The 25,401-nt window shown below is 49.7% G+C and overlaps 1 long non-coding RNA gene across 1 annotated transcript; it reads right to left on the minus strand.

Annotated features, from left to right (window-relative positions):
* Positions 1-13,356: 13,356 nt before the first annotated feature.
* Positions 13,357-24,407, minus strand: LOC129783981 (uncharacterized). The gene is made up of 3 exons (XR_008746199.1): positions 24,252-24,407; positions 21,053-21,207; positions 13,357-14,713 (listed from the first exon to the last, which is right to left on the minus strand). It is a non-coding gene; the product is annotated as an uncharacterized LOC129783981 (long non-coding RNA).
* Between the last annotated feature and the right edge of the window lie 994 nt (positions 24,408-25,401).

Below are 25,401 nucleotides of genomic sequence, written 5' to 3' on the forward strand. Positions count from 1 at the left end.
TATAGAGCACGCTGACAGGCAGCGCAACCACAGAGCTTCACTCGCTGGAAAAGCTTCCCTCCCTCCCTTCCCCGCCAGCAGCCCCTCCAGCCCCAAACTGGGGAGGATGGTGTGGGACAGGCTGTGCCACCAGGGAGGAGCGGCTCTTGCTTTTACCAGAAATAGGATAGTTGAAGGGATTTTTTAAAAATGGTTTTAGCAGCAAGACAGATCCACCGGTTCTAGAAAAGCAGGAGAGGAATTGTCTGCCAGAGCTGCTCAGGTTCCAGGTCTGGGGAACATTTAAGCGTTCCCTCATCTCTGGTTCAAGCCAAGCACGTGTTTCAATGCTTTGCTGAGCAGAGGTGGACTTAAGGACATACCTAGCTTTAGGCATGTGCTTAACTACTTTGTGAAATTAAACTGAAGATAATCAAGTGCTTTTGCTGAATCAGGCCCAAGTGCTCCCCAAATCCCCATCCTCTTAAGCAAGGCACCTTTCATCAACATTTAATTTGAAAACACGCTTGGAAAATACCATTTTAAAAAAATTAAAGAGCCAGAAGCCTTTGGAGAATGGAAATAAATAACTAAAAAAAAAATAAAAATCTCAGGAAATCATTAAGCTGTGCAAAGGAGCAGTGGGCTTTAAAAAAAAAAAAAAAGAAACTTTACTTGTGCTAGTTCAGCATTTGAACACAGATGAAAGACGTTTCAGCTCCAGGGACCCGATTTTGCGACGGTGCGATGGATTTCCACCCCCCAGCTCATGCCACAGATGCTGCCACTGGGTCGGGCAGGTTCAGCCTGACATTGGTCCCTCAGTGTGGGCCAAAAGCCAGGTGTTCTGTGGAGCAGGGCAGGAGGAAAGCTGCCAGTGAGTGACGGGCCCTGGCGTGGGCTGCATGGGGGTCCAGCTGGGAGAGGTCCCTGATCAGATATCGCTGCTCCCAGCAGGCGCCCGTGTATATATAACCCCAGATCCCTTTTCTTCCTGACCTTCATTTCCCAGCTCTGCACAAATCCAAACATCGTATTCACACCCCTGAAGGCATCCCTGTGCTTTCTGGGCTCCCACCCCAGCGTGGGGTGATGGCGATGTCCACCCCCCCAGGAATTGGTACCCCCAAAGCAGCCATGCGGCAGCATCATCCCCAGAGGAGCGCGGCTGCATCGGCTTTGGTGCCGTTGGGGTGCTTTGCCAGGGGATGGGGCATACAGGAGGGCTGTAACCAGTGTGGAAAAGGTTTGATAAACAGGATTTGCACATTCTCAGATGTCTTAATACAAAATAGTAAGGTTTAAGTAGAGTTTACTTGAACTGGAGCTGTGCTTCCCAAACATTTATTTTTTTTTTAAAAATGGGTCTTTTGAATGCTGAACTGACCGCAGATAAAATTATTGGAGTGCACGTGACACAGAGATCATGCCCTCTCCCCCTCCCCAGACTTTCATCAAGAGGAGATTTCCTGGTTAGACTCACGACTTCCAAATCCTAGGCCAGGCTGGCAGCAGTTCAAGTCCACTTGGGGCTGATCTGGCGCCTGGATGCATAAACTCAGTGACCTGAAACAGAAGGAAACGCGGCTGTTCCAGCATTAGGCTGAACCTAAAAGGCACTGCCGAGCCGGCCACGGAGCCCGGGAAAAGGGCATCCTGAAAAACAGACCCCGGCAAACGCCTGCCCGACACGCACACGGCTTTGCTGTCATTCATGGTCCATGCAGCGTTCCTCAACAGCTCAAGAAGAACATGTTGTTTCTTTAGGAGACTTGCATTTCTATCATTGTATCTATATAGCTATATGTCTCTCTCTATATATATATCATAGTAAGTATCATTGCCCAAATCCAGCCCAAGCGCCGGCACCGCGGATCTGGGGCTTGTTGCTTGCCGTACAGTGTCTACCACCAGCTGCTTTCCTCAAAGTCTGACTTTCAAATTCTATCAGGACAACAGTGGAATTGAATAAGATATAATTCCTTCCTGACTAATTTGCTGTAAATATTTAAGGGCTTTTGAAATAAATATATAATCAGTTACCGTTGTTATCGCTGAACCTCGTGGTGCACTTCTGCCCCATTGCTGGAGCAGCATAAATCCACTTCTTTTGCACGGATACTTGGGGAAACGCAAACTTTAAGATTTACTCGATGCCAGCGTTTCCCAGCATTGGCTTTAAAATTCCTGGCAGCACAAGCTTTTGCAGAAGGCAAATGAAAAGGAGTCCTGTGCTGCTACTTAAATACTCCTAGGATTCACAGTTGTTACTTACTAGCAGCCACTGGTCACCTCTAGTGGTAGCAGAGTTCTTACTTACTAGCAGTACCAGTCAGCTCTACTGGTAGAAGTTATTACTTACCAGCAGCACTGGTCAGCTCTACTGGTAGCAGAGTTGTTAGTTACTAGCAGCACTGGTCAGCCCTACTGGTAACAGAGTTATCACTTACTAGCAGCACTAGTCAGCCCTACTGGTAGCAAAGCTATTATTAGCAGCACTGGTCAGCCCTACTGGAAGCAGTTATCACTTACTAGCAGCCTACTGGAAGCAGTTATCACTTACTAGAAGCACTGGTCAGCCCTAGTGGTAGCAAAGTTATTACTTACTAGCAGCACTAGTCAGCCCTAGTGGTAGCAGACTTACCAGCAGCACTGGTCAGCTCTAGTGGTAGCAGAGTTATTACTTACTAGCAGCATTGGTCAGCCCTACTGGTAGCAGTTATCCCTTACCAGCAGCACTGGTCAGCGGCAGCAGAGCAGAACACCCAAGTGCCTTTTCACATTTGTCACTGCAGGAAAATCCTGCTTTGAAGTCTGGGTGGTGTCTCATGGAAAAGCTTTTGAGAAACGTGCTGGCTGAAGACAGCCCTGCTTATTCTGGGATATGAGAGCCGTCCTTCAGCGACCCTTCCCGCGCAGGACACGGGCTTAAACCTCAGGTCTCTGGGAAACCCACTGGCCATCATCCCTTCAGCTACCCAACCCAGCAAAAAGTGCTAGGTAACAAACTTCGGGGAACAGGGAAAAGTGAAATATCCCAAAAACGGCCTTGGGGAGTGCATGCGCCGCTGGGTTGGTGCCGCCAGAGGAGCCGGGCAGGATGGGTACCCCCACCTTTGGCAGGGCTGAAGTTAAACCCCTCGCACTGGGGACAGGAGTAGGAGCAGATGACAGGGTTTTCTCCCTGCCAGCCATTCCTGAAGGCTTAAAAGCTTCGCTTTGGCTTTAAAATGCTTCTTTCAGCACTGTTAATGCCCAGGGGCTCTTTTCAAACATTAAAAAAAATTATTAAAAAATAAAAATTTAAAATATATTTTGTAAAAGTTGGAAGAAAAAGGGCAGAACATCTTTTCCCTCATTTGAATTCTTCATTCAAGCAATAATTCGTCATTGAAGAAATAATATAATTTTTTAAAAAAAAAAAATAAATATTTTTAATTGAATGCTCTAAGCACACCATACTTTTCAGATGCTGTTTGTTCACAGCCTGGGCTTTAGGGCTGTGCCCGTTTAAAAGAGCAGAGCATTCAGGTGAAGCCTGGGTTACTCTATTTATTTGGACAAGTAGGTTTCAAAAACGGGTATTTTGCAACTCTTCGTCACCGTCAGCTTGAGACTGAAGCTGTGCTGTGTTTTGGCCGTGCCTGCTCCTGGCAAGGAACACCGACTGGATTTGGGCAAACTCCAGCTGTGTTTTAAGCACAAACTCTTCTTCACGAGGCTCTTAATTTCTCTATAATTGACAACTTTCCATTGCGGTAACACTGAGCTGCTGCTGGATAACGAGCAGCCGCCGGGCTTTGAATGGGCCAGCGTTGGGCTCTGTGGCTTCAAAGTCGTTTCAGATAGTGAGGCTGCTTGTGCTATTTGGGATCTCAGAGGGAATCCCGGCTCATCCCAAAAATATTTCCATCACTTGCTTGTCCCGAGCACCCTGTGAAGCCGGGAGGTCTGGCAGGTCCGGTGGGGTTTTATGCCAGTGCCAAAGCGGAGCTCAGAGCAGCAGGATCCACCCAGAGATCGAGTACCGGGCAGGGGTGTTTTGGAAAATATTTTTAGGGCTTTGTTCCCCCCACCAGGTAAATAATGAAGGGCCTTCTAAATTGGAAGCTGTGACCGTGCTCACTAGCTAAAATGTTACCTTTTTCAAACAGCATCATAATATTATAAAACAAAATTAATAATAATAATACCCCCAAAACTAAACAAAAAAAATCAACTCAAACCACTCTTCAGTATAACACTTACTTGGGGGATTTTACAACCTTATTAAAAACTGCAAAATAACAATAGCCCAGGTCAGACTGTGACGGCTGGAAATCCTGTGCAACTGTATTTCAGGTAATTTAAAAATGCTTCTGCAAAGCAATATGCAGCAAGTTTCACAGCTTGCTTCTCTATCCTATCAAAAAACTTCCTTCATTTTCCCTTTCGTGCTTGGTAGCACCGCTTCTCACCTGGCCTAAACCAGCAGCGGCTGCGTATCCCGGGAAGGGTAGCCACATCCCCCCTGGCAGGGACCTGCCTTGGGAATGCTGTATTTGAAACAGAGCCCGAAAGTAGTGCAACCCCTTGGATAAATAGACTTGTGTAAAGATGGTTTATTCTACAAGATATAAATTGGAATTTATCCCAAGTGACGTTGCAGCTGCCCTGGGGACTTTTCACAGACTTCAGCTCTGGATCAGCCCTTCGTATCCAGCCTGATGGGAGCAGAATTTCATCGCTCGGCTAAAATCTGCTGATTTCCCATAGGGAAAGCACTGATCCCTCTAGAAGACCATGATCTGCTTCACAGGCACCTTTTTATATCACTAGAAACTGTCACAGCTGGACATGCAATATTTGTCACTGCTAGTTATAATACAGACCCTCTCATGTAGAGGCAGTCAAAAGAACCCAAACAACAATTCCACACTGCCCTTTCCTGCTGCAAAATAAATATATTGCTACAAGCCTGGCTCTTTCCCCCCCATCCCCACTGCCATTTGCACGCAAACGTTAGCAGGAACAGCTAAAGTGGAAGAACCACCACCTTTTCCTTTCTTTTGTTCTGGAATTAATTTCCAGTGCATTGGGTTTTTAAATTGCTTGACAGCAAAGTCTAAAAGAAGTATGTCTTTGGGATCGTCTGGGTGTAATCTAACAGTATTGTAAATCTATCAAAACCAGCGTAACCTGTTATTTGTATTTTTCTGTGTTCAAAGGAAAAAAATTATATACTAAGATAAACTGAACCATTCTCTTTGAACTTCTTTGTTTGAATTAAATACTCTGGAATCCAGCAAGTTAATCATACTGCAAAATGCATCAGGTTTGCAAGCTTAGATTATTTTTTTTTAATGAGCAAGTGTTCCTTGTGATAACTTGGGGAATTATACTTTCTGAATGGTGGGAAAATACACAATTATGTCACATCCCCCCAAACTAAACACACTAGTCAGGAAATAAAGTTTTTAAAAAAATAAATTCTTTTTCTTTGCTTCTATACTGGAGAACTTCAGTTGGGGATTATAATTCCTTTTGAAATGTTCCTTCTTAATGATGTTGCTTCTATTCATGTTTCTTTTACAGCACTTTCTAAACTGTTTTAGGTATTTGGATCCCATTCCTTAACTTTGAAAATGTATTTTCCCCCTAATAGAATAGCACTATATCTTAAAACCCTTTCTGTTTTGATGTTACGAAGTAGGTACTGTTGACATAACTATTAATACCTCATGTGCAATTAATCATCTTGTGTTTCCAAGGATTATTGCTATTTCTGATCCAGTAAATCACTTGTTTCCCTTGATCGGGAAGCCTAGGGTGGGCTGCTCTCCGCTCCCATCTGCACGCCCGAGCCCCAGCATTGCTACACCTGCCCCCGAGCATGCAAGGAGACCAGAGCAGTGAGTCCAACCTCTTCCAGTGTCCTCAAACCTCTGCCTTTATTTCCTACCCTTCAGGCAATGCCCTCCTCTCCTCTTGCCGTGTGGACAGAAGAACTTTTTCCTCGTCAGAGCCTCGGCTGGGATGCGATGTACACACAAACTGGCAGTTGGCAGCCGGGCTCCATCAGGGCTGGGGGAAAAAGGCAAGCGAGCACCTTTCTGCCAAGCCTGCATGCAGCAGCCGGCATCGTTTAGCTCTGGACCTCTTGGATTAAACTTTTCTACAAAATGTATTTTGATGGGGATTTTTCTCGTTGCAACAAAAAGCCGTGCCAGCTTCAGGAAAAGCCAGCCCGCTCCAATTGGAGGGGAAAAAATGTGCAAATTGCAAAACATGGCAAGTTTTTTGAGGATGGAACGAGCCCAGATGGATTCTCCCGTGTCCTTTGCCAGGAGGAGGAGTGACTCAGAGCTCATGCATTTTGCAGTAAAGGCTTGGCACCCTGCCACAGCCATGGGCCCCAGGGACGGGACCGGGACAGGACAGCGATGACAGTGTCCAGCATCAGACGTTTTTCAGTTGCAGGAGACCAAAGAACAATCCCCATCCCAGCAGAGTTGAAAGACAAGTATAGCTTTTGTTGCTCTGCTTTTTTCCCCAGAATTTGGCTCCTTGTTTCCTTAGTAACTCCTCTTGGTAGAAGTAAATGCACCTGAGCGTAGCTTAGCAATGGGAAATTTCTACATACGTTGCGGCATCCATTTCCACCCACTTGCAGTGTCTCCATAAGCTTCCATGTCAGCCCTGCCATTACACGCTGTACGGGCTGATCGCTCGAGGAGTAGGTGCAGTTGGAGACCGAGAAGCCCGTTAACCAAAGTCTTCACGAGGAACAAAAATAAACCCTCACCAGTCACTGTTGCAAATGTTGCTCCCAAGGGACGGGAAAAATTGTACGCTGAGATGTATGTGCCGAAGCCTGCCTACGCCTCTTGTGTGGGAAGGGGTTTAATAGAGAGCCGAGAAAGAGCCTGCACGTAGGAGGAGAAAAGAGCAGATGTTAGCAGTGCCTTTTTGTTTTCCTGGGTGGCATGACAGGGAGGGAAGGTGGAAAGGAAAGTTCCCCTTCTGCAGAAATAGAAGCTGAAGATGCTGGCTGCAGGAGATGGGTAAGGCTTTTTCCACTCGTCCAAGGTGAACTTGGAGATGTTTTGCAATAGCAGCAGCCGTGAGATGAGGGCTGGACCACATCCTGGGGCACCAAGCACAGCACGAGCCTTGTTCTGAGATGTCAGGCTCAGAAATGCCTTCTGCCCGTGCTCACGGAGAGGGGAGCAGGTCCCCATCACCCTCCCCCAGGGACACAGGGGCTGGGGACAGTCACAGATGGCCAGACTCGGGGCCTTACACCAACAACCGTTGGTAAGGGGGCATCTCCCATCAGGGACCTGTTATCAGCTTTCTGTTCTGACTATACCGATGGTTCCAGTTCCACTACAAAAACTTTGCTGACTTTCCAAAGAATTGCCTCGCTCCCCAGAACAGCCGTGTGGGATGCAAGTACATGTAATTTGATGTGTAATGCTCCAAGCAGGAGAGGGCTGGATAATTCACCCCATCAGACATGCACATTATGTTGCAGGGCCATATTATTGCATTTAATACCTTGAATTTTATGCCAGGCTGTTTCATAATCTACAATGCAAATCCCAGGTGGATGGCAACGCACACCCTGCTTCTCCTGCAAGCACAGAGGCTCCTTCTTGGGAGAAAGGGCTTGCAGGGCAGATGCAAAGTGCAAAATGAAGTCAGAAGAGGAGCGAGCTGTGGTGGTGTGGAACACAAGACTGGAAGTTAGGAGGGCCACACGATGTCCAGACTCGCCACAAATGTTCTGTGTTACTTAGCTTGCGCCACAGCAGCTTTTAGAAGCACTGAAGTTAATCCCCAGCACTGTACGGTGCAGAAGGTCCCTGCTGGGAAGATTTGTAACTCTAAATATTTCACAGGGTTTGTTTCTTTGTGCCTCTAACTCAGAGAAAGGCTGGGGCTGCACCGACACTGCAGAAGTCCCTAGCATCTACCCACAGAGGCCATTCGGGTGTCAACCTAATTGCCCTCACCATGTTTTTATATACGCTTCTGCTAAATGGCAGAGGCTGAGCAGGCTGCTCGCCCCATCATTCAGCGCAGGGGCTTTGCAAGGCAGAGATGCAGGGGCTCTTTAAAACTTGCGTGAATGGAGCTCTCATAAATTCCACATTTGAGAAACTCTGGCTGTATCCCTGGGTCATAAAAAGAAATTAAAACTGCATATAACATTCAGTACCCTGTAATCCCGCTGCACAGCCTTGTGCCTGCATAAATCAGAGCCTCTCATGAATATTGCACTGTACCTGCAGCTGCCTGACCCACATGTTTAAAAAAAGATAAATAAAAGGAAAACAAAGCGATAGTCACGTAAAGGCTTCACAAACAGCACCTGCTTTCTGGAAGCCTGAAAGGTCACCAAAAGCAACCTGAGAAGCACACAGGTTTCAGGGACCTGATCAAAGCCTGAAAAGGAGGAGAGAGTGTATTTTTTTTTTTCCTCTCTTGCAACAGTGAGGAAAGCCCTGTAGTGCACGGCACAGCCTCTGGCAGGAGTTTTGTGGTCACGGAGAGGGACAAGCTGCAGAACCCCCCGAGGGTGGTGAGGAGCAAGGAAGAAAAGCTATTTTATAAGCCACGGAGGGGGAGCAAGACTGAAGCTTCAATGGTAAAGTGCTTTTCCACCAGAAATAACTCACAAAAGTTTAGGATTTCGAATTCTGTCTTGGTTAAAGAGAAGGATCCATGCCATATCTTTTTTTAAATCCCCAAATTTTAAAGAATACAAATCTAGCTTCTTGTCCAGCTCCAACACAGAGACCAGGGGCAGCTGCTATAAGCAGCTTTCCCAGAGATGTAGAACACACACCACAGTGCTCAGGGGGTGCTTTGTGTTGCAGGATCTTCAGTAACGGGCAACTAGTTTGGCCAAGACACCCCGCTCTGCCCCCTCCCCCTTCCCCAGTTTATCTGCTGCCTGGCCGGTCTTGCTCCCAGATCCGTCCAAGGGAACAGCACAAAGGCAGATAGGAGACGGTGGAAAGCCCAGCGCAAACCCGCCTTCTCGGGACGGCTCGGAGACCACGGACCGAGATGGCCACTCTGGCCATTTACTCGCTTTGCAACCTTTGCCAAGTTACCCGCCTCTGCCTCAGTTTCCCCACTTGTGAACAGTAAAGCTTTGGCTACTTCAAACTCCTTGGTATCCACCAGCATCCCAGGAGGTACTTGAGCTTTTATGCTGATTTTACACGGGGGTTTGTACAGACTTGCTGCCTACCACCTTCCCACCAAATTGGGGGGGGTTCTTTAACAACAGCAACCCCTTTTCAGCTCCTCACTGCTGCTCCCATCGCAACTTCTCCTCCATCAGCCAGAAACTCAATGCAGCCTCGTGCCCCCCCCATCGCTGTACTGCAAAATCCTGCATCTTAAAACATTAAGCACAGGTTTGTATGGCAGCCAGTGAACACTGCTAAAAAGGGTACTGAATGCTTTTTCCATTGCCTTTAATTGAGTGAAGAGAAAACAGACTCTGCCGCTGTCATATCACATCAAAATAATTAGCTCAACTATAAATAGCTTGGCTTACTCACTTTTTTTTCTTTTCCTCTTTTTTTAAGGTCAAGCCTGCAGCCAAAAGGAGCAGCGGCACATCCCAGAAGAGCATCGCTCTCTGCTTGGCTTCAGACAAACCAGCGAGACAAGGAAGTGCCTCTGTAATCAGTGATCCCAAGGCCACACAATTACATCATAATTAGAGGCATAATTAGTCCCATTTAGGTAAGAAGAGAGGGGAAAGAGTGTTATCAAGGCCTATGCAAATTTTCCTTAGCTTAATTAATGAGCATTTTCAAACCAATTTTTGCCAACCTGCCTTTGTTTCCGTTGGGTGATGCCTCTGGATCAGGTTAGTTTATCCTGGAACCACTTCAACACCAAGCAGAGCTTCTACACGAGTGAAATGAGCCGACCAAGCTGTGGCACCGAGGCATTTCTTCACCTTCACTAAGGGGTTTCAAGCCCCAGCCTGGTGGGAGCCATGCCCTCATGTTCGCTCCAGCTGGCCCTCATCCCCTGTCACTCCTTAAGGGCTATATCCTGAACACCTGGGTACCACTGTGTCAAGCTGCTGCAAAGAGCAGTGGGAATAAGCAGCAGCACCACTGCTGAGCACAGTGTGGGCTCTTTGCTCTGCTCCTGGCCGTGTAAACCAGGTGCTGTGAGCTGCTATGGCTTGGTCCAAACAGCAGCCACGCCACTCTGCTGTCGTTGCCGAATTGGCACCGTGTTACAGCAGCTAGCATCGTCAGCAGCCCACAGATCAAATCCATGCTAGATTTTATAGTTGCATTAACTAGGAGATGTCCCTGAAGTCCCTGTGAGGGTGCCCTGGTGGGACGGTTTGTGAGGCTGCTGTCCCCTGGGAAGCCCCGGTGCTACGGCTGTGCAGCTCCTTTTGAGTGATGCTGATTTTATGCGATACACAGTCTCAGTTCCAGCCCAAGGGCTGCACAACGACATGTTTAGATCCATCTCTAGCCACTGTATGAAACCTGAAATATTCCTTTTTCTGCTTCTGTAACTTCCCAACTCTTTGCAACACCACATAGCGCAGGAGCCTCGCAGTGCCCGCCTGCGGCAGCGTGCAAGGGGGACCGATGCCTCTTCTCCACTCCTCACAGCAAAAGAGGATTTTCTGCAATCATTGAGTTTTCACAGGAGCCAGTGGGAGTTAAATATCCAGCTTGAAAAATATATTTGTGCTCAGACAGGTCTGGCAGGTCTTCAAACAGATCCTGACCTACTCACGGATATTTTTTTCCTGCCTGGTCTCACATGCAACCGTATTTTCCAGATACGCTTATCTACCTGCCATATGCAATGATGTATAGCCCTGGAGAAAGGAAAGTAGGTGATTACCTTTCCCCAGTCAAGTGCAGTAGAAAGGTCAGATTTAACGTGAAGCTGAGGGGCGATGGAGTGACACAGAAAATGTACAAAAATAGAGCGTGGCCACGCTGAAAGGCGAGGGTGGCCGCTGGGCTGGGCGACACGCAGCAGCACAAATGCACCATTCATCTCCACAGAGGCTCTTTATTGCTCCTTGGTCTTAGGTTTGGGAGATGGCTCCACTCCCACAGGAGACAGATTTTTAGAAAGATCCTGTGAGTTAAGCAGGTGAACTATTTCCATCTGACCCCCGAGCCCTCTCCTGCCGGCACCCCCGGCCGTGCAGAGCCGGTGACATCCCACGGCTGCCCACTCCCTCACCTCCCACTGGGAGGGGAGCTGCCTCCCCCTTGGGTTGCCCCAGGCTTTTATGATGGAACAGGTATTTTTCCTCAATTCCACCCTTCCAGTGGCTGGGGAGCTGCCACACATCACGTACGCGGTCCTACGTTGGTCTGAGCGTTGCTGGACACTCACAAAACAGGCAGATCATTCACGTCGATGGAAATAAATGTGCAATGCAGCAGCTCCCTGCATTCGGAGGATACCATGGCAGCCCCTGCCCGTGCCCTAAATGCAATCAGGTATTTCACAACCTCTACAACTAAATTAGGTTTTGTTACGCACGCTTTTTTTCTCCAAGTCCCCCCTAAAGCCAACAGCAGATTTCAAGGAGAAATTCTGACCACTTACTAGGGTTCAAGCCCCATATCCAAAGCACTTATGTTAAAGATTCAAGAACATCAGAGCACCTTTTAAAATAATTTCACGGTTGAAAACTAGCTCCTGCTTTTACTCTCCTGCCTCATTTTTTAGTTTAGGGTTCAAAGTGCCTTTCCAAACCCAGCTCCAGGCAGACCTGCTTGGGTGGCTGCATGCTTTGAAGGCTACGGGTAAGGCACCAGGCTTGGGAGGGATTATCCTTAAAGTTAAGAAAGTTTCTGAAGCTGCCTATGATAGATTGATAAGAAATAATGGAGAATTGTTTCTTTTAAATACAAAGAACAATTCAGTCATAGTATGACTTGCGATAGAGACATTATGAAAGTTATCAGATCCAAGTCTGCATGCTGAATCTTTTTAATATTGAAGAGAAATGCAACAATTTACTGTCCGTGCTGAAGTCTGGGCTTCCTGGAAGTGTACCCTGCCTTTCTTCTGCTGCTCCATGTTCCCAGTATCTGCCTCTGTCTATTAAATGAGTGCCATGAATCACAGCCTAACAGTATTTTTTCAAAGAATTACTTCTTTCCTAAGAAGTCAGATCAATCCCAGTTAAAAGTGAACTCCGTGACTGTGCCAAATATTTAGAGACTAAATCTAAAACCCAGCAGTGATCTGCTTCCTTTATCTACAGATGTTGGGCACGATCCAGATACCAGCATTCCCGTCACCTCCTGTGGGCCCGCAGCTTATCGGGAGAGTTTGCAAGGAAAAAGAAAAATTGCATGTAGAACCAAAACCATATTCAAAAAAAACCACTTAACAGGTAATTCTGGAAAATCCATATGTGCTCTAGATCTTCCCCATTGAAAGTCTGCTGTCTGGCAGGACCCCTTTGAGCATCCCCCCTCCAGCTGAAACGCAGCCCTGCTAACCAAGAGCTGGTTTCAAACCTCTTTAAGACCCATACGAAGCACCCATGCCCTACAGCAAGTTTGGCAGTCAGCACTTTAAAAAATAAACTCAGCTACAGAACGACGATTTGCATAGCGCAGGGTGACTAAAATTAGCCCGCCTCAACTCCTTCCAGAGAGGAAGCCTGACTTGCCGCTGCAGTTTCGGGTTTCTTTGCTTTAAGAGAAATTCAGAGCATCCGAGGAACACAGATGTGTCTTCTGTGCGGTCCTGCTCCTCGGGCTGGCACGGTTCTCCAAGGCTACATCTCGGAGCTGTCCTGGGACACCAGCAAAAGCTTCATTCTTCCCAATGTGAGGAAGCAGCGTATGCTGACACCTGAGAAAGGCCTGTCCTCAGTGTGGTGGTGGTTTGAAGGTGATGTGTTAAGAGAGAACATGTTGCCGGTCTCAAGATGATCTGTCCTGGATGTGGGAAGCACAAAAACTTTCTCAGTTAATCACCACATGGGACAGAGGTTTCTGAAGGCTGAGGTGTGCTGAAAGGCGCTCTGCAAAAGACCTACACGGTCTAAAGCTGTTTTAGGATTGCTAAATTAACCATCATTAGCCATCGGATTAACGTGAGATACCCCAACCAGATTCTCGGTCACTGCCCCACATCATCTTTGTGTCACAGCCCGCGTCCCTCTCCCATAATTTAATATCGCAATTTCGGTGGGCAAACAGCTCACGCGCTCGCTCTGTCTCATGTAATTCTGCAGAAGAACAGATGTCCATAGGAGGTTACGCCAGTCCACCATAGATGTCTCTGACGAATTTAAATTATTCAAAAAGTCAGTCATCAGCTAAGTGCTAAACTGGGGGGGGGGGGGGGGGGTTGGGTTTTTTTATTATTATTTCAGCTTGAGATGTGGCTATAGCTTCTCTCCCCAAGATGTATAAATAATTCATTTAGTTATGTAGCGGGATCACTCAGGACCGGTGCTGCAGAGCGCTGCTTGCACAGATCCCTGCTCACCTGCTGCACGAGCTGGGCTCAGCTTGACCGTACTTCATCCATCCTCCACCGCTGACGTCTGGATTCAGGGCCTGGGCCCTCGGACCACGTATCTCAGGATTTTGGTTCCTCTATCCCTGTGAGGTGCCAGATACGTTTGAATCCCAGATCATAGCTACCAGATCATAGCTTAATGCCTGTATTAAATTTGTGCAAAATAAACCTACTGCAGCAACAAACCGGTCAAGTATTGGGTTTTATATTTTATATGAACCTAAGCCAGCATCTAATTTCATTTTCTGCTGTGTTGTAGAATTGGAAGGTAATGATTCACTCTTAAAAACACATTTAAAATTATTTAGGTACAACTTTGACTGCAATATATATCTTATGGAAGGAGCCCAGAGCCAAAGCTCACTGATGTGCGGGGTCCTGGCTGGCTGCAATTAGGACCAGCCCAGCCCCATGACATGAAATCCGATGATGGATGAACTTGTGACCTAGAGGAGAAATCTGATCGTCACAACCCAGCTTCTTCTTCATTTCAGCTCTGCTCAGGAAAACAAAAGTCTTCATTCAATGTGCAGTTTTCTCCACCCTTCACCACTGGAATTTTTATATGATCTGAATTAAATACGCCAGACTTTGAAGGTAGAAGTTAAAAGTGGCCAAGCGAAATCCATGGTGTCTTTCTCTTTCTTTAGCTGTTGTCATTAAGCCTTGTACCAATCTGATGAGGCCCTACAGGAAAATGAGCTGCTACCGCATCCAACCTCCCTGTGGTTTAAGCAGAATAAAATACTGACTCTGGTATTACTGGATTATTTTTTTTTTTTTCTGGACTGGAGGCAATCATTGCTTTTTGTCGACCTTAACCACGTTCTGTGCTCTGAAGTTTAAGAATTAATCCTGAAGTCCTTGCGCAGGATTCCTGATATCCAAGGCAAAGTTTGAGCAAGGCACAGCCTCCTCAAAGTTTACACAGCAGTGGAGAGCTGGGATGGAAGTACCCACCAACCTGCAGTGTGTCAGAGCCATGGAGCTGGCACCTCCGCAGTATGGTGTGACGATAATTAGGTCTTAAAAGACACACCACCATGCTGGATGGAGTCCAGTTCAGCCGTCCTCCTTATCTGAGTTTCTGCTCAACTTGACGCACGTACAACGTCTGCTTATCGATGGCCAACCTCGGAGGGTGCGGACGGGCACGGCGGCTCTGCCCGCCTGTGCTTCTGATCAGCTAAAAACAGATGGAAGGTCTAAGTCAGTTACACTGAAGCATGTGATAAAATTCTTTGCTAAACTGGGGCCTAAGTCAATGAGTCAGCGTGATCTTAGGGTGGAACTCAAATCACTGCTCTTGGAGGAGGAAGAAGACGCGCAAGAATGGAGCCAAAGGTTCTCCTGGGGTGACAGGCTGGGGTGGGCAGCAAGAGCCTGAGCAAATGGGGAAACGGCGCGACCCGAGAGGAGGAAGGATTGTGTGACTGCTTTCGTGGCTGCAGCTGGGGGGGAGGAATTTCCTCGTGGGAACATTGCCAGGAGGGTGAGGAAACCGCTTGCTTTTCTAAGCAGAAGCAACCAATAAAGGCGGGGTGAGAACAAAGGTTCTCGCCTGTTGTAGGCAGTGTCACTAAGACTTATAGTACGAGTGGTGCGTTGAGTTGTGTTGTCTAAAATAGCGTGCTTCCTTCAAGCTTTTAAAAGTTTAAAGGGATAAAGTAATAGAGTTCATCTCTCGTAAACATCTGTGATCACCATTCAGGAGGTCTATGGCAATGGCTTGTGGAGCCGAGAATAAAAATAGCCCAGGTCTCATATCAGGCCCGGATTTCATCTGAAGTTCTGAACACCAAGCGCCAGCTGAGCCCCCCTCACGGCACCGAGCTGCTTCTGCTGGGCTGCTGCTCCCTGGCTCTGGGCGAACCCCGGGGCCTTTGAGCCACCTCTTGCTTCCTTGCTCTAAAACGTGCAAAAACGTCTTCATCGTAAAACGAGGGAAGGTTTCTGTCCTTCTGCAAGAATTTGTGGAGGACTAGAAAAGATTATCAACACTTAAATGGTTCAGGCTTTTGTCCCTTTTGGAAAACGAGTCAGTTGCAATCTGGATAGTGGGACCCTTGGTTTCCCTGGAAAACATTTTAATACATCAGGAACTAAACACTGAAATTGGTGGAGCTGTGTGCGCAAGAACCCAGCTTCCCCCCGCACAAAGACACATCAGACCCAAAAAACCTGTGAAAGACAGACCCAAACAGCCTCCCAGAAATGCATCCCCCCCGGGGGGCTTCTGGGCACTGTGCTGGCTGAAAAGCCGCCTGGACCTGTGCAGCAAAGCTGTTTCTGGAGATGTTCCTACTATGGTGAGGGAAAGCAGACTTCATGCCTGAAGGATCTCCTTGATTACATCTCCATTTCGTAGGCACCATCTACAACTGGTTGGAACCTAAAAATGGTAACTTCTTCTGCGCAGAAGAGACAGCAGACTCTTTTCGCCCCTTATAGCAAAAAAAAAAAAAAAAAAAAATTGTTTTGAACTGACTCTTCTAGCTAAATAGCACTTTAGAAGTAAGTGTAGCGCTCACGATGAGTCTAGTGTAGGGGTTTGCAGTCACTTTGCATGCCACGGAGCACAAATTAATTAAGAAAATCTTGTCACTTGGAAACTTCTATTCACAGTCGCATGAAATCAGTGTAGCAGTAACTTGCATGGAAAAATGACATTAGGGATATTTTTATTTTTAGCTGTCTTAATGAAATATAGCAGATGGAAATAAAGAGGAGAAGCCCATCCTATGTGACTAGCCATCTGTCTGGGGATCAGCAACAAGTATTTCATGGATCACAGCTAGAAAATTAGTGGGTAATTAATGTCAGTCTTCAAGCTACCATCCAATTCTTCACTCTCGTTATTCTACTCTATAGAGTGGCTTTCAAATGCCACTCATAACTTTCCTGGCCGTGAGAGACATGCTCATAGCACCACCCTTAGCTCTAGAGTACTAAACCTTAGGTTGAGCACCAACAGCTCCCTGCAATCCCTCCCACACAGATCTGCAGAGCTGTCAGTGATCACGCAGCCAGCCGCTCACCGAGATCCTAAGGACTATTCCAGTTGATCTAAATTTGCCTTAAAGACAGTCACATCCCACCCTCGGTTCTGCAGCGCACCAGGCACTGGGACCACTCAGACCTGTGCTGGGCACGTCGTGGAAACCAGGTCACTAACTTGAATGTGGAGTAAAGAGCGATTATCCAAACCTCACTTTTGGTGTTGCATTTATTACTGACGTGCAGCTTTTCCAAGTTCATTAACTAGCTAGTCTGGAATCTCACTCTTCAAAACCTCTCCAATTACTTCTACGCACCGTTCAGCTGCAGGAAGCCTGTCTTGTTTAATGACATCCTAAACAGACACACGATCCCGAACGCTGCGAAAGGTCACGCAGCCTGAGCTTTTGGAGATGAGATGCTTGTTCAATGTTGTCATCATTATACCACTCAGCACTCACCCTGGCTGCGTTACGGCTGCCGCTTGTTCTCCCTTTCCTTTTTGGGAAAATCAATGCTCGTCACAACACAGTTTTTATATTTCACCGTTCCCGAGTATTGCTTATCCCTCTCTGGTTACAGGATATTGTTATCAGGCTGGTTTAACTTTGTTTATTACCCCCATTCGGCCGGCTCCTACAACTCACTTGATACCGTTCTGGTTATTTTTATGCTCTAAGAACAGTGTGCTCCAAAACTGCACTTTAAGTAATGCCCCGAGGAGCAAAGCCAGCGGAGACACCAGCTTTACTCACTGGCCTGTCCCAAGCCCCAGACGATGCCTTTGGAAACAACCTCTCTTCCTGGAAATCCAGGGCTAGCCGGTAAAGCTCTACTGTGTGGCACAAACTCAACTCACCTTCACAAGATCCTAGGCGTGCAATATCTGAACCTGACGTCGTGGGGGGAAATTGTCTTATTCTTCATATGAGCAAAGCGGCCACACTGACAGAGCTCAAATCTAGGGAATCCTATTTGTAGACCTACTGAGGTTCTGGCTATGTCTTCTGTTACTTTTGTGGCTCTTATTTATTTAATTTTTTTTCCTTTTGCATGAGTAAGCAAATCTTGGCTTGCCGACAGATACCAAATCCTTGCAAACACGTTTCAGCCTACCCTTTACAAGCTTGCAGGTTCATTTACAAGCTGTGGAAATGTCCTCTCGACCCCATGGCGATAACTTCACCGGCTCATCCCTCTCCCTTTCAGCCCATGGTAGGTCAGCTAAAGGGGCTGGTGGCCTTGTGCTCAGCCGAGCCGGCCACCATGGCAGCTGGTCCTTACCAGCACCCATCCAGCTGGGGCGGCAGGGCTGGGCGGGCTTGCAGGGTCAGTTAGAGGGAGGCCACCAGGCAGCCCCCCTCCCTTCCAGCCTGCCTCTGGAACGCCTGTAAGGAAATCACCAAAATGCCTCCCTGCTGATCCCCCCGGCCTCATCTGCCGCGGCATGGATTTGAGGAGCAGGGGGGTGAGTTGGGCATGCGCTGTGTTTCCGGGTGAGCCCCTGTGCCACCCCCTGTGCCAGTGCCATGTCCCTGTGCCCTGTGCCCTGCACCCTGCACCCTGTGCGGGGGCTTGGCCTCACCTGCTCTCACAGGGGGACATCATCACATGTGTGGGCCAGCAGCATCCTGCTCTGATGGAGTTTATCAGCCTAAAAAATGGGGATTGCGTAGCTTACCCACTTCATACCGAAACAGTGACCATCACCTAATTAACAGTCGGAAGGGCTGCTCGAGAACTGCAAAGTGAGAGCTCGCCAGACATAGAGCGCTGTTTGCTTTTCATTGAAGAAAGGATGAAAAGGTGACCTTAAAACCCAATATATGTGCGATGCCACGTGCCCTCTGCATACCCTTTGCCATTGCCTGGTTTCCGTTAGGTTGCACGTGCTACCTGGGGTGCACACAGGATCCGGCGCCTCCTGCTCGCTGCTCCCCGGGGGCTGGCAGGCACCCGAGGGAACGTGTGGAGGCGCCTGCCCAGAGAGGAGCAACCCCTGTCCCACTCCCTTGCTGCACCGTTGGCTGCACTTTGAGAACACGCACAGCCAGAAAACCGACTTCCCTGGTATTTTCTATCCAAATTCAGGCAGTAAGATAGCAGGGCAGCTCCACATCTCTCCCTCCTTTCCTCTCCTCCTACCATCTCAAGCAGCCAGGAGGTTGCCCGCAGACCAGGATGAGGAGGATTTCTTCCTAAGCACTACCCAAGCCAAACGCCCCAACAGTTAACTCACGAGGCGTTTTGGAAGAGCTGTCAGCCCATCGGTGCGGCATCTGAGCCTGCTGCAGGGCAGGCAGCACCCTGCTGCTGGTGGGTCACAGCAAGGCAGAGCTCAGCACTGCCTGCCAGAGCACCGCGGGGGGCTCACACCCCAGCCCCACTGGGCTGCTGACTGGTACGGCCGTTTCGAAGCCCGTTTGGGGCTGGGGGCGCACACGTGGGTCCCTGCGGTGTGCACATCCCCAGTTTTGCCACCCAGGGACCACAAGGATCTTTTGCCAGATCTTATGTTACCTCTTCCCCCCCGCCCCCCCCCGCCCATCTCAGCCTGCTGTTGGCAGCAGCCAGGCAGCACCGAGCTCATTTTAAAATCCACCTCTGCTTTTGTGGCCAAATTAACCTCCCAGCTATCCAGGAACCCGTAACAAAATCATGCCTTCATGGGCTCAATGGTCTGTTAATGACGCACAACATAATCATCCTCCCTCTCCACGCTGCCAGCCCACACAAAGAAATCCAAGCCTTTTGGTGGTGTATTTAACCTGGAGCTCTACCTCCCTATAGGCATAGGGCTGGGATTTTTCAAATAATACCACTGGGAATTTCTCACTCAGTTCCAATTGTGTTTCAGAGGATTTGGCAAATAACTCGCTGCCTCTTTTAAAAACTCACAGAACAGCAATGGAGATAATTTGCAGGTTATCCAGAGGCGGACTGCTCCAGGTTCATTACAGTACTGGTTAAATGTCATTTATCTCATTTGTTGTCTCATTCTACTTACTCATTTCCCCTGGAAAACCAAACAGTTGGACACATGAGTTGGCTGGACAAGGTTCGTCTTTCAACTGTCATTCTCCGTTCAGAAATAATACCTAGAAATATCTTTTTCTACAGTCTTAAGCCGCCAGCCAAGGCAAACAACTGCTTATTACAGGAGCTCAGGTCCAAACTTCACCACCATTCATAGGGAGCTGGATCCAAGGTTTTGGTTTGGCTGATGATAAAGAGAGGCAAGCAAAGCCGAGTAAACCTGCATCCAAACTCCTCCCGGTGTCACTGGCCAGGGACTGGGCTGCTTCCAGCTTATCTTCACAAAAGCCCACGGCCCGAGCTGCCAAATCAGTTCTGAAGCAGCAGAACAGAAGTGTTTGGGTAAAAATGCATTGCTGTTACTAACGGTAAATAAATACATGAAGGAAGACCTGCTGCGCTAGAGAAAACTGCACCTGAGTGGTGACATTTCAAGCCCTGAGCTGCACCGCCAGGATCCGCACCCTGGGTTGGCCGGGTAGATGCCAGGCAGGCAGCTAGCACCTGTCCCAGGCTCTCCCCAAAGCTGCAAGGGTTTCCCGGGCCATAATCCAGCCCCAAGGGCTGCGGGCACTGCTTTGGGTGACATACAGCACAGCTGCGCGGGGCGCGGGAGGGAGGAGGAGAAATGCGGGTGGCGCGTGTCGTGCGGTGTGATTTGATCCAAGGAATCGCAGCTGAGGCAGCGCAAGCCCCGACAGGCATCGCCGCCGCTGGCTGTAAAAGGGCAGGGAAAGGCGCTCAGCAGGGAGGAGGTGACCCAGCGCCTCGGCTGGATGCTGCCCCCGTGACAGAGCAGCCAACCTCCATCACAAACCCCGTTCCCTGCCTGATCCCCCTCTCGCCGCACAGATGCAAATACGAACTGGCCTTCCCTTCGCAGCTGCAGCAAAAGGGTGACTGGGTTGCTTTTCTCGGCCAACCCTGTCCTGGCTGTTCAGACTTTATGAGTTAGAAATCCCCAGTATATTTTGAAGCCTCAAGGCTACTGAAGTGCAACTAGTTCCCTGCCGTTGACCTTTCAATGTGAATACTTGAGGGCTGTTTTCATTACAGTAATGGTAAGAATCTCTAAAAGAAAAAAAAAAAAACAAAAAAAACAAAACACAAAACCAAACCCCAGATTTTCTTTTAGTCACACAATGCCAAGAGGCAGATAACAGAAAAATGACGGCAAGCCCTCGCACAGATATAATTACATCGCAGAAAACTCCATCCTACTCTTCAGCACTTAAATTCTCTTTTCCAGTGAAACATGCCTGCTGAGCTGGGGTGTTTCCCAAACGAAAGCAATCTCCTGAGCCGTGTTTTCGGATGCCATTCCAATAGGCATACGCCTGGATGCTCTGCTGAACTGCTGTCTCCCAAAGTGCTTCCCAGCTAAATACCTGGTAGCTGCTGGAGCTGATAGCACTGAGGATCCCGACGGGACAGATCCTTCATAACCCACTTAAAAATCAAAATATAAGCAAGCCAGTTCTATCAGTTTTACCTGTCCTTTCCAAAACATCATCTTCAGTTTCCCAACCTGGCTGCTGTCTTTCTTCGGACCAGGAGAATAATTAGGCTCATTAGGCTGGAGGGTGAGTCCAGGCTCTCTTCGTCAGAACTCGGCAGTTTTAGTCCCTGGTCTGTTTTAGCCATACCCTAAGATAAAAGAGGTAACAGGTGAAAAAGGGAACAAAAACAATATCCTTGTCCAAATAAATACATGCATTTATTTCTATTATTATATCTGTATATGTATTATTGCCCAGCAAAGCACAAGGGCCCCCATGTCCACGCCCCGGTGCCAGCTATTTGGGAGCTTGGCTGCTGGAGATGGAGATGGGTCCCCTCGGCCACTCAACCCCCCTGCCGCAGGGGACAGACTCACGCAGCAGGACGTGCGTCCTTTCAGGACATGTGTGTTTTGATTTTACTCATTGATCAAAAATAGCCAGCTTACTTTATTTTCACATCCGCTTCAGTAGCACAGTGTCAGGTGGACTTTGTGTCTGTCTCCAGCTGTTGGAGCCCAGCCCACATCTGGAAGGTTTGGTGAATTTTTTGTACAATGGGAAAAATCTGGGGGGTGAGAGGAGGAGGGACCAAGCCAGGAGAGACTGGCTGCTGCTTCCAGCCACAGCTCAGGTGAGGCCCACCACGGACACAACCCTTACCAAATGCTTTTCTCTTCCTTTTTGTTCAGCCCGTGAACAAAAATTGATGTTTCCAATCTGGAAGAGCAACCGCAAGCCAATGCCCTGTGCAGCACAGCTCCAGGTTGCTCACCCGCCTGGTTCAACCTGGTTTTCTGACCCAGTTTGCACATTGGGGCACAGGGACACCCTTGCGGGCAGCGCTCACGGGGTGCCTTGCCCAGGGGCTCTGCTGAACCTCCCTGTACTGACCAAATACATGTGGGAAGCCCCGGCCGCTGCCACCCAGGCTGATGGGTGGGAAGACACGGTGCGCACATGAAATCGTACGTAGCAGCCCAAAGGGTTAACCGCCCTGTTCACAGGAGAGCCAGGGGAGAAAAAGCAGCTTGCAAAGGGCTTAAGTTTTGGCCCCATCGCTTCGCCGTGAATCTCGCCCTCCCACACCGCCTGGTTTGATGTAAATCTCTCACACAGGGACGCTGAGTGCTCAGCACCCTCCGCTTCCCCTTGCTATCCGCAGGCAGGTGTGTGTCTAAGTGCTACACACCAGCCTGCGCCTTCCAACAAACGAGCAGAAATACCACGGTGTTACATCTGCTGCGATCTGCCTGTCAGTCAGGGAGGCTCCCATGGGCCTTTCGGCTATTCATCCCAGGATGGCCACCCACTATTTGCTACAAAACCTGAGGCTCTGTCCATGAAGACCGACAGAAGCATCCAGCTGGTAACATCTCACACAGAAACCCTGGGCTGGGTCTCCCCGCCAGCCGGCAGCAGGGGAGCTAGATCATAAAAAACACACTGAATAAACCCAATCATAGCACCAAGGTTGATACCAAAAGCCGTAAAAAGCAGGGACAATAAAAAAGAAAAATGCACTGCAACAAATCCTAGATGCTGACACAAAGGGATTTCATTTGGAGAAGACTGCCTAAAATTCCCACTCCTGAAGGTGATCGGCATGTCCTGTCCTAGCAGGATTAGTGCTTGCACATACGTGCACACGTCAGCTCGTATTCATAGCCCTAAAATGTTCCTGTCAGTTACACACTCCACAAATACCAGCAAGATTTGAGATTATGCTTCCCCCCCCACCCCCGGCCCCAACCCACCCCTGTTGCTGTTGCATCTACTTGTTTCATCTATCAGTGGTCCCGTCCTCATCTTCGCCTGAGCATATGTTGCAGGAGGAGAAATATAATTAAGTTTGGAAAATTCATTTCGAGGTAACCAGATGTCTTGCACCACCTTGAACGTATTTCCCACACCTTAATTAGCTGAGAAAAAGGCAGCGCCCGTGGCTGAGCGGCACCGACCGCAGTGGGGACTGCAGGCAGCCCAGGAGCAGACGGGCTCCGCTGTCCGGCATGGGGAAGCATCGTCCCCGGGAACGCGTCCCGCGAAGGCTTTTGCAGCGCTGCCGTGGGTTTGGAGAGGGCTCAGTTTCTGGTGCTCACCACCTGTACACGTCCCGATTGCCACATTCAGCTGTGACTTCCCTTTGCTTTGCTGCGGGGCTGCATGCTCAGTTTGTTATGGTCAGACGAGTGTGGTTATGTGTTCATACGCCCAGTCTGCATCGCTGGTTTGTGTGGTTGCTTCTGGATGCTTGCTGGGCAACTCGGGGGTGGATGGGCAGTAATACAGCTGTACTCGGGCACGCACTAAACCAGCATCAGCTGTGTGCCTACAACGACATCCACCAATAACTGGTAAAAATGGCATTTCTAGGCTGCGCTTTTACAAGAAATGTCTCGTTATTCCGTAAAATGTTGCAGGATGCTCCGGTCTGCCAGCCTGGGCCATGTACTTACAGGGCAGCAGCTCGCACAGAGCAGCAGGGCTACTTTAGCTCCCTGCAAAAACCTTTTGCTCCTCTGCCAAAGCCTTAAATCCCTCTGACGTCCTTCGGCTGAACTCCTGGCCTGCAGAGAGGGAAGGGGTTGTGCGGGGGGGACGGAGCGATGCTGGGAAGCCCGGCGAAGGCGACGGCTGGGAGCAGCTGGGAGGAAGCCGGGCACTGCCAGGGTCGCTTGCTTCAGGGGAGGGTTTTCCTATCTACGTCCATGGCGTGTGCCTGCTCTCCAGGGACCAGGGGCACTGGCTATTTCTGTACCCCTGTCAGCAGCCAGGAGCGATGGGGTATTCCTCTTGAGCCCCCACTCTTGCCCCCAGGGCCAGGTTTCCTCCTCCCGTCCCGTCCCATCCAGCGCCCAGCTCGCTGGGTCCCTGCCAGAGGTCCCGGTGCCAAGGGAGGGGTGACACCACGCCGGCCTCCCCGGTGGAGCAGGGAGGGACAGGGGAGGGACTCAGCTCTTCCCTGACTTGTGCCCGTCACCCCCTGCTCCCTCATCTCTGCTTGATCCCGCTGCGTTTGCGCCAGGTGGATCCAGCCGGTGTCGCGTTTGCGGCAGGGATGCGCCTTCCCTCGCCAAGAGCCAAGCTGACACCTCAGCTGTGCAAACCCCCAAACACCCCCCCAAAACTGACACAACGCCCCACTTCTGCATCCCCGGCTGCATTTGGAAATGGTTGAAGGGGACCCACCGCGGTTGGGGTGTCCGGCAGGAGTGGCTGTGCCCATCGCTGCGGTGCCTGCGGCAAAGCCGTGCCAGGGCAGCCGGTGGGATGCAGGTGTTGCCCTGGGACAGGGCTCTGGTTCTGGGCTCAGCGGCTGGTGGATTTTGGCTGCTGGCAGAGTGGTACCCGTCCCCCCGGTACCCGTCCCCCCACGGCCTCCCAGCCGGCTTATTGTGCCACATGGAGACAAAAATAGCTCCCCAGCTGCTGCCCACCTGGTGCCTGAGACGAGTTTAGGAAACAGCAATAAGAAACTGAAAATAAAAGGCTGAAAAGAGATAGATACAGGGCTGACACCAGAAGTGAGAGGGCTAAAAATAGCGGCGATATGATCCGTCAGAGCTATAGGTCATAATTAACCGCTCCAGTGTCTTTGGGCATCGAGCAAGTGCCTCTCCAGCAATAGGAAACTCACACGGGTTTAGCAGCCGAGACAGCTTGTCCCGGGCTCCCGGCATGCCAGCGCCGAAAATAGATGTGTGGACAGTCCCTGGCTCGTGGTGCCAGGTACCGGTGGGGTGTTACCCCCCTCCACCCCACACTGGGGACCACCACGCTCCTCTCACCCCCTGCCCCGGCGACACAGGGGCTGCCAGGGGCTGAGCCACCCCCTCTTGCAGGGTGGGTGAAGGCCGGGGGGACAGAGCCTGCGGCACCGGCACCCTCGGGGCACAAGCCCGTGCCGTATTCCCGGTTGCTCTCGGGAGCTGCTGGGAGATGGATGCGCGGAGAAGCTGCGGGAGCTGCTCGCGGGGAACCTGCACAAGCCTCAGCACCAGCATTTCCTTGCCGTGGTTTGGCAAGGAGAAGCCGCAGCTCTGGGTCATCTCCGGGTCCAGACACAACGCGACCAGCGCTCCCGCAGCCGCCCCGCGCCGGGCAGCGCCATATCACCACCCACAGCACGTGGCTGCCACGCAGCCTGCCCCTCGGGGGACCAGCGCCGGCTTGGTCACAATCCAAGCGTCTGTCCAAACCCTACTTGGTGCCTGAGGGATTGAAACCATCAAGGCAAGAGGCCTGGATGGGTCCTGTCCCCGAGCCCCTCGGGCCATGCCCACTCTCCAGCCCCAGCCCTCCCCACACCCCCACGTTGTGCTGGTCCCCTCGGCCAGGA

Source organism: Falco peregrinus, chromosome 2 (assembly GCF_023634155.1).
Source record: "Falco peregrinus isolate bFalPer1 chromosome 2, bFalPer1.pri, whole genome shotgun sequence".
NCBI lineage: Eukaryota > Metazoa > Chordata > Aves > Falconiformes > Falconidae > Falco > Falco peregrinus.